Below are 9,090 nucleotides of genomic sequence, written 5' to 3'. Positions count from 1 at the left end.
TATCAAGCGATGAGAGTAGAGGATTCCGGTTAAACTGACTTAGTAAAATTCTTGCTAGAATTGGACAGTGCAGAGATAAACATAGAAGCTCAAAAATCTGAGTCTAGGTGAGTAGAGAGTTCACTGGAGCCTGATAAGAGTTTGTTCAAGGAGAAAATTTTTGTCGGCACTTATCTTTGAAACAACAAATTATGACATTTTGCTTTCAGTCCAAATCTTCCACAAACTTTTTCTTACTATTATTGCTGCTATTTTATTATTTAAAAATATATTGTGATTATTTTTATGCTATTATAATTCTAGTTCTACTTTATATATTATTCAGAATGTCTACACAACATTTTATCCACTATTCTCTCACACCTAAAATAAGGGTAGTAGCATCATCTATTCAAAGCCAAAAGGGAATATTAAAGATCCAGAAGTTACCCATCTCCTGTCACATTTCTAGAATTGTTTAAGGTTGAGAATGTGCATCTTTACAGGTAGCTCAGCAAATTTTAATTTGCAGAACTAAATTAGATAAGTAGAATGAAGTGCAGAGAAAAGGTTGCCTAGGAAAATTGCTTAAGGCACCAAAACTTGAGTAATCTCATGGCAGCAGTTTGTGGGTATATCTAGCACCACCCTCTACTTACTTGATATTGTCACTTTCCATGTGGCCCTCAAGTTGAATGTCACATTCACAGGCTTTCACATTGTTCTCTATTTTAGGTTTGAGTTAGTCATTCTGTGACATTCTAACACAGCAGAACAAAACTTTCTAATGTATCTGTAGTAGTTAACCAAGGAATAAAATGAAGGTTTAACCAAAACAGAGAAGAACGTGTGTTCATACAGACAGATGGACTATATGTATATTTGTGTAGAAACCAATTAAGCTCAGAAATTCTGAGTCTGTTTCAAATCCTTGAAAGCTTTTCTTAGAGCTATAATTACTTTTATTGTGGCCCTTGTTGGCTTTCTTTATTCTGAACTGTGCATTGCAGGCAGTTCTAATTTCTGTATGCATCCCTGCAGTTCCATTTAGCAGTTAAAGTGTAGCTTTCCTTATAGATGGGTGACTACTATTGCCTTTGAAATTGCTTAACTTTCCAAATAGAGATGAATTCCTGAAATAATTTATGGACTCCTAAAAGCATGTGTTTTGTATGTAAATTGCTAATAGAAAGTACGAAAACACTGGCCAAAGCAGAGCACTTGCCTTGATTTCACTGATGTCAGAATATAAGGCAAAAGATATTGTAGCACAGCCTTTATTTCAGCATCTTGATTGTAGCTTGAAGGAAATAAGCTCATTATCATTGTGCCTCCTACAAAGTAAAAAAAGAAACAAGAGCACAGGAAGAGTCTCTTTTATAATATTGCATAATAACCATCATTTTTCCATCATGACTTTTTAAAAAGTATAGTTTTTTTTTTTTATATATATAAGGAATGGAATGCCATGTGGCTCTATTATTAGGTTTTTCTTGTCCCATTGCACGGAAAGGATTTTTTTTTTTTTTTAACCAGCCATTTGCAGTGCTTCTGAGAAAGCACTTTAGAAATACAGGTTGGCAAAGTCAGTGATTAGAACTGGAGTCTCTGACCTTGTAGTATGCATCTATTTCAGATGAGGGTTGAGAAAAAGGGAGTTGTCAGGGTCACCATGCAGCTCTTTCTTTCCTTCTTGGGTTTCTGGGTTAGAGAATCTTGCAGAGTGATTTTTTTTTTCTTATTTTCTTCCCTGTTTGTATAAGGAGAAAGAGAAAAATATAAGAGGAGAGGTTTTTTTTTAGAAAGAATGTCTCCTCTTTTATAATTCTACCATTTTTAAATATTTGTGTTGGTCTAGAGGTTGTATGTGCTGTATATTTTACCCCTATGATTTAACATTGTGTGTAGAAAGTTCCCAGTAAATACTGCTGAGTGATGAAGAAATGAATAACAATCATCACAGAGATTCTGTCTGTAAAGACCAACTTCATTTTAATAATCCTACTGGTCTCACCTTTAGATTGACTTCCTTCTGTAAAATTTCACCTAAAACAAACTACTTGGACTTCCTCAATTACCATCTCATTCTTTCCTGCTCCTGTCTTTTCTTCCTTTCCTTATGATGCTCTTCCTTCCAGGCTCTATAAATCCTACATTTCCTTTAAGCCCCAGCTTGAAAATTCCACTTTTCCATCAAGGTGTGTAGCCAGACCACCTTGATGTTCCTCTTCTTAGCTGCTCAGGGAAGCCCAAGTCTGGGAGCAGTCAGTTTTGACTGGGGAGGCTCTTGATGGCATAATGAAGGTTCTCTACAGGTTTATTTTGGGGTTGCACAGCAAGACACAATGATATAGAATGAAAATATTTCTTCCTGAGGTAGGATCTTTACCAAGATTTTAAAAAAGTTTTTAATTTTTATATTTCAATAGGTTTTTGGAGAATAGGTGGTGTTTATTTACATGAATAAGTTCCTTAGTAGTGATTTCTGAGATTTTGGTGCACCCATCACCTGAACAGTGTACCTGACCTTTTTCCCCAAGCCCCCATAGTCCAAAATATCATTCCTATATCTTGGCGTCCTCATGGCTTAGCTCCCACATATGAATGAGAACATACGATGTTTGGTTTTCCATTCCTGAGTTACTTCACTTAGGATAATAGTCTCCAATTCCATCTAGGTCATTGTGAATGCCATTATTTCATTCCTTTTTATGGCTGAGTAGTATTCCATGGTGTGTGTGTGTGTGTGTGTGTGTGTGTGTGTATATTTCACATGTGGTATGTGTGTATATATACATGTATATACATATATACATACACCACATTTTCTTTATTCACTTGCTAATTGATGGGCATTTGGGCTGGCTTCATATTTTTGCAATTGCAATTTGTTTTTGAGGTTCATTCATGTGTCAGTGCAGTTCATTTTAATTGCTGAGTAGTACTCTATGGAATGGATAAACCACATTTTGTTTGTCCACTCACCAGTTGATGAATAATTATATTATTTACAGTATTGGGCTATTAATGCTGCAGTAAACATTTGTGTATATTGTTTTTGGGGACATATGTTTTCACTTCTTTTGGGTATGTGCCTAGGCTTGAAATTGCTAGGTTGTATGGGGATCTCTTCAGAGTCAGTCTGTCATATCACTAAACTGTTTTCCAACGTGTTGTAACGTTTGACATTACTACAAACAAAACATGAGGGTCCCGATTTCTCCTCATTCTCACTAACATCTGTTATAGGATATCTTTTTGAATAAAGTCATTCTAGTGGGTATAAAGTGGTATCTAACTTTAATTTGTATTTCCTTAATAACTTGTATTGTTGGCCATCTTTCGTGTACTTATTAGCCATTAGAATATCTTCTTTAGTGAAATATCTATTCAAGTCTTCTCTCGTTTTTTTAATTGGGTTGCTTGTCTCCTAATTATTTAATTATAAGTGTTCTTTGTATATTCTGAATACAAGTTCTTTAATGCATATGTAATTTGCAAATATTTTTTCCAGTTCTGGGTTTATCTATTCTTTTTCCTAATAATATATTTTGAAGTGCAAAAGTTTTCAGTTTTGATGGAGTTCATTTATCTATATTCTCTTGTATAAATCATGCTCTGTTGTCACATTTAACTCTTCGCCTAATACAAGTTCTCCGTGATTTTCCCCAATGCTTTCTTATAATAGTTTGATTGTTTTAGCTCTTACATTTAGGTTTATAAGTCATTTTGAGTTATGTTTGTGTATGGGGCAAACTAAGGGTCTAAATTCATCCATAATACTAATAATTTGTGCCTTCTCTTTTTTTCTTGGTCAGTCTTTGTTAATTTTGTTCTTTTTTAATTGACTTCACAATCAATAAAACCAATATTCTTTGGAAAAGAAATCTAATGTTTTCTCATATCTATTTAATCTACTTAGTTTCTAACCTTTATTGCTTCCCTTTTCTATTTGCTTTGTGTTTTGTTTTTATTATTTTTGTAGTTTCTGATGGTGGAATCTTAGGTTATTGACTTCTGATTGTTCTACTTCTCTAAGATAGGGTTTTAAAGCCAGAGACTTCTCACTAAGCATTGCTTTGTTGTATCCTGCAAATTTTTATCTGTTGTTTTCATTTCTATTTAATTAAAAATTGTTTTACTCTACTTGTGATTTCTTCTTCAGCCTATGTGTTATTTAGAATTGTGTTATTTAATTTGCAAATATTTGGAACTTTCCTTTTTTCCTATTGTTTAATTATAATTTAATTCTGTTGTGATTGGGGAATTTGCATTGTAATCGTTTACACTGGGACTTGTATTATGGGCTAGCATGTAGTTTACCCTGGAGAAAATGTTATATTCACTTGAAAACACTGTGTTTTTGCTCTTGTTTGAAAAGTGTTCCATAGATTTCAGTTAGGTCAAGTTGGTTGATGGTGTTAATTAAGCCTTCTTTATTCTTGTTGATTTACTATTTTGTTATATTAATTATTGAAACCAAGGTATTAATGTCTTCGGCTGTTATTGTTGAATTACTGTTTTTTTCCTCTCAATTATGGCAATTTTTGTCTCATGTATTTTGGGCTTCCCTTATAGATATATATGTGGTAGTATTATTATATTTCCCCAATTAAATAACACTTTATAACTATGAAATGTTCCTCTTTGTCTCTAGTATTTTCTTTTTGAAATTGAAAGGTTATTTCATCTGATATTAGTTATGAAAGTTTATTTCATCTGATATTAGTATAGCCATTCAAATTTTTTATGGTTATAGTTTGTGGGGTATAACTTTCACATCCTTTTACTTTCAATCTATTTTATAAAAGGCAATGTAGTTTAATAATAAAAATACTCATTAAACTAAGACTAGAAGAGAACTTCCTCAACCAGCTACAGAATATCTACAAAAACCCCCACAGCTAACATCCTACTTAATAATGAAACAGTGGATGCTTTCCCCTAGGACCAGAAAAAATATTGGCCACTTTCACCACTTCTATTCAGTATTGTACTAGAGGGTCTAGCCAGGGCGATTAGGTGAGAAAAAATTTTAAAAGACATTGAGACTAGAAAGAAAGAAGTAAAACTATCCCTATTTGCAGATGATATTATCTTATGTCTAGAAAATCCTAAGGAATTTACTTAAAAACTATTAAACGAATAAACAAGTTTAGCAAGCTTGAAGGATACAAGATCAATGTACAAAAATCTGTTGTACTTTTGTATAGTTATAAGATTCCAAAAATGAAGTTAAGAAAGCAATTCCATTTACAATAACATCAAGAAGTAAAATATGAATGCATTTAGTAGAAGAAGTTCAAAACTGTTAACAACTATAAAACATTGCTGAAGAAAATTTAAGAAGATTAAAATAATTGGAAAAACATCCATGTTCATGGATCTGAACACTTAATATTGTTAGAATAACTCTGCTTTCCAAATTGAACTACAGGTTCAGTGAAATCACTATCAGAATCTCAGCTGACTTTCTTGTAAGTATTGCCCAGATGATTTAAAAAATTCATATGGAATTGCCATGGACCCAAAATACCCAGAATAATTTTGGCAAAAGGAAACAAAATTGGGGCACTCACACTTCCTGATTTCAAAACTTACCACAGAGCCAGAGTAATGAAAATATTGTAGTACTGGCATGAACATATAGATCAGTGGAATAGAACTGAGAGTCCAGAAATAAACCCGTACATCTATGGTCAACTGTTTTCCAACAACGTTGCTAAGACTATCCAACAGAAAAAAAAAAAAAAAAACACAGTTATTTTTCAAAAAAATAGTGCTGGGACAACTGGATATCTGTATTCACAAATATAAAGCTGGGCTCTATCCATATACAAAAATTAACTCAAAATGAATCAAAGACCTAAACAGTATTATTTAAAACTATATAACTTAAAGAAAAAACCTTAGGGTTAAATATTCATGACAAAGAATTTGACAATGGCTTCTTAGATGTGACACCAAAAGCATGAAAAACAAAGGAAAAAATAGTTTTATCGGACTTCACCAAAATCTAAAATTTTTGCATAAAAACACTAAGAACATGAAAAGACAACCCCCAAAAAGACAATAATTGCAAATCACATATATAATAAAGTATTTATTCTAGACTGTATAAATAACTCATACAACTATTAATACATAATACCCCAATTAAAAATGGGCAAAGTATCTGATCAGGCATTTTACAAATGAAAATATATAAATGGGCAATATGCACATGAAAAGATGGTTGACATCCTTAACCATAGAGGAAGAGCAAATCAAAACCACAATGAGATACCACTTCACACACATTAGGATGACTGGAATCAATAAGTCAGATAACAGCAAGTGTGGGTGAACATTGGGAGAAATCAGAATCTTCATACACTGCTGATGGTAATGCAAAGTGGTACCATTACTTTGGAAAACAGTCTGGCAGTACCATAAACAACTAAACATAGAAGTTATAGCAATTGCACTCCTAGATATACACCTGAGAGAAATATTGACATAAATGCACACACAAACTCGTACATGAATATTTATAGCAGTATTATTCATAATAGCCAAAAGATAGAAACAACTCAAATGCAGATCAAGTGATGAATGGTTAAATGTAATGCAGAATGTCCATACATTCTTTGTATGGACAAAGATTCTTTGACCATAAAAGGAATGAAGAAGTACATGGTACAACATCTATACTTTCTTCCAAGATAAACATGGATGAACCTGAAAACATTAAGTGAAATAAACCAGTAAAAAAACCCCAAAACCTCAGATATTATATAATATCATTTATATGAAATGTGCAGAATAGGCAAATTTATAGAGATAGAAAGTAGATTAAAATGCTTAGGACTAGGGGGTGGGTAGTCTGGGGGACAGGAGGTAATACCTAAAGGGTACAACATTTCTTTTTGAGGTGATGAAATGACTCTAAAATTGACTATTGAGGTGATGGTTGCCCATGTTTGTGACTATACAGAAAAAACACTGAATTGTATATCTAAATAGGTGATTTATACATTATTTGCCCTATATGTCGATAAGGCTGTTAAGAAGTTCTTTATACATGGTCGAAAAATTTCCTTGAATATATTTATAATAGCTGCTTTAAAGTCTTTATGTGCTAAATCTGATGTCTGTACCCTACCCCCCAAAGATAGTGTCTACTGGCTATTACTTTCATGAGTATAAGTGACACTTTCCACCTTTTGGCATGTCTCACATAATTTTTGTTGAAAAATGATCTTAAATAATATATAAATTCTGGATTCTAATTTAATTTTTTTTAGTTACTTACTTGAACAAAATCTGTATTGTCTGTTCCCCCCATCAGTGTGCATTCACTAATGTTTCTGCTCAAAATTTGTTTTGTTCTTTTTTGTAAATCCGGATTCCAAATGTTGTGAACTCAGCCAGTGATTGAATAGAAATGGTATTGAAACATTGAGATCAAGTGAGTCTTCCATGCTCCGTATGAAATCTGTATATGGATTGGAGAATAAATGCACATCTCAGGCTACTACTTTCCATTGGTTCCTCTTGAATTTCCCTGCCTGTGCTCATAGTGTTCAGACAGGGGTAAGTGATGGCTAGGGCACTTTCTCACCTCTTCTGTGCATGCATAGAGCCTTGCAAATGAACCCTGCTTTCTAAACCTGTCAGGATATGGGAATGCTTATCAAGACTCCCTATGTCTATCCTATTACTTTCTCTTTCTGTTAAATATCTAGCTACTCTGTCATTCCATTGTTTGCCCCAATCAGAACTGCAACGTCAGGTTTGCCATGCAGTTGGCCTTCCCTATTTGTTACTGAGATTTCTACTGTTTATGATCACATGCCTGAGTGTCCAGCTTCTCTACTTTCCGCTCCAAATCTAGTGAGCTGGCAGCAAAGCTGCGGCTCTCTTGACTTGCCCTGCCATTATAGAACTACTGTGGTGACCAATTTGGGGCAATGTCAGCAGAGAAGCTTGCTCCAAGAAAGCTACAGACTGTCACTGTTTTTGCCATAGGTTTAGTAGTTTTTCTTGAATAAGTGCTTCTCAATTTTACCAAGGCTTTGATTGATTTTCAGTCTTGAAATGGTTGTTTGCAAATTTTTTTTTTTTCAATCGTATTGTTGCTTTTTGGAGAAAGGATTGGCAAGTTCTCTTCTTTATGCTAATCACCTATGGTTCCTTTAGGCTTGTAGAGAATGGCTATACAAAAAGTTTTTTTAGTTTGAGTGTCAACTGTTAGCAGCCCAGAGAACAGACAGAAGTTTGGAATTCCGTCCTTCCTTTTTTCCCTGCCAACCAGTCTCTAGAAATGGAAGGAGGGAAATACTCAGATAAGGGATCCCACACTTATGTATTATTTGTTTCTTACACTGTTCTGTAAGTTCCACCTTCTCCACTATGATTTGGAAGTGAATTTCTGGAATAAAATTCTCACTAGAGACATCATCTTTGCAGCTACAAGTAGCAGACAAATTTCAGAATTTCATCATATGCTTTTTGGATTAGCTATTTACACAAGCATTCATGGGGTCGCTGAAGTACATTTAATCTAAATATCATGTAGCAATCAACAGTTTTACTGCCTAAATAATTCCTTTATAGCTCTTTTCTGATTCTTCTCCAATGGTACTTTTAACTTTGTGTCTTATCTTAATGTTAACTATGTATCTATCTTTTCAGGTTTTGAGCTCCTTGAGACTCTGTGTCTTATTGCCCTTGCATCCCTTTTATAGTTCCTTGAATATAAAAAGATGCCCAATAAATATCTATTGGAAATGTGAAAAACATCAAAGTTAGTACTTCAGTATTGTCTTTATCAGAAGTTAATTTCTGTCACTTTCTTTGTTCTCTGTTAGCTAGAATATTATTAGCAAACAGTTTGGCATTATTAAGCAACACAACAAACATGACATTTTTATTCTCAAGGAAATGCACTTGTTTTCTAAACGTGGTTGCCATAGCAGTATGGCACAGATATTTATTAATATGTCCATTTTCCAGAAAAAATTTAACCTATCCAGTTTTTGTCAACTTCATGTCAAGAAAGTGAAAATCTTAGTATATTTCCTGAAAGTGATGATGAAATAAGCTAAACACAAACAAAAAGTTACAAAA

At 33.5% G+C, this 9,090-nt stretch overlaps 1 long non-coding RNA gene across 1 annotated transcript; it reads right to left on the bottom strand.

Annotated features, from left to right (window-relative positions):
• Window positions 1–1,205: 1,205 nt before the first annotated feature.
• LOC126956670 (uncharacterized) lies at window positions 1,206–7,452 on the bottom strand. Its single transcript, XR_007726445.1, has 4 exons — window positions 7,274–7,452; window positions 5,581–5,707; window positions 1,593–1,729; window positions 1,206–1,313 (listed from the first exon to the last, which is right to left on the bottom strand). It is a non-coding gene; the product is annotated as an uncharacterized LOC126956670 (long non-coding RNA).
• Window positions 7,453–9,090: the final 1,638 nt, after the last annotated feature.

Source organism: Macaca thibetana, chromosome 6 (genome assembly GCF_024542745.1).
Source record: "Macaca thibetana thibetana isolate TM-01 chromosome 6, ASM2454274v1, whole genome shotgun sequence".
Taxonomy (NCBI): Eukaryota; Metazoa; Chordata; class Mammalia; order Primates; family Cercopithecidae; genus Macaca; species Macaca thibetana.
Note: the sequence above shows the minus strand (reverse complement) of the source record. Positions and strands in the feature narration are given on the sequence as shown.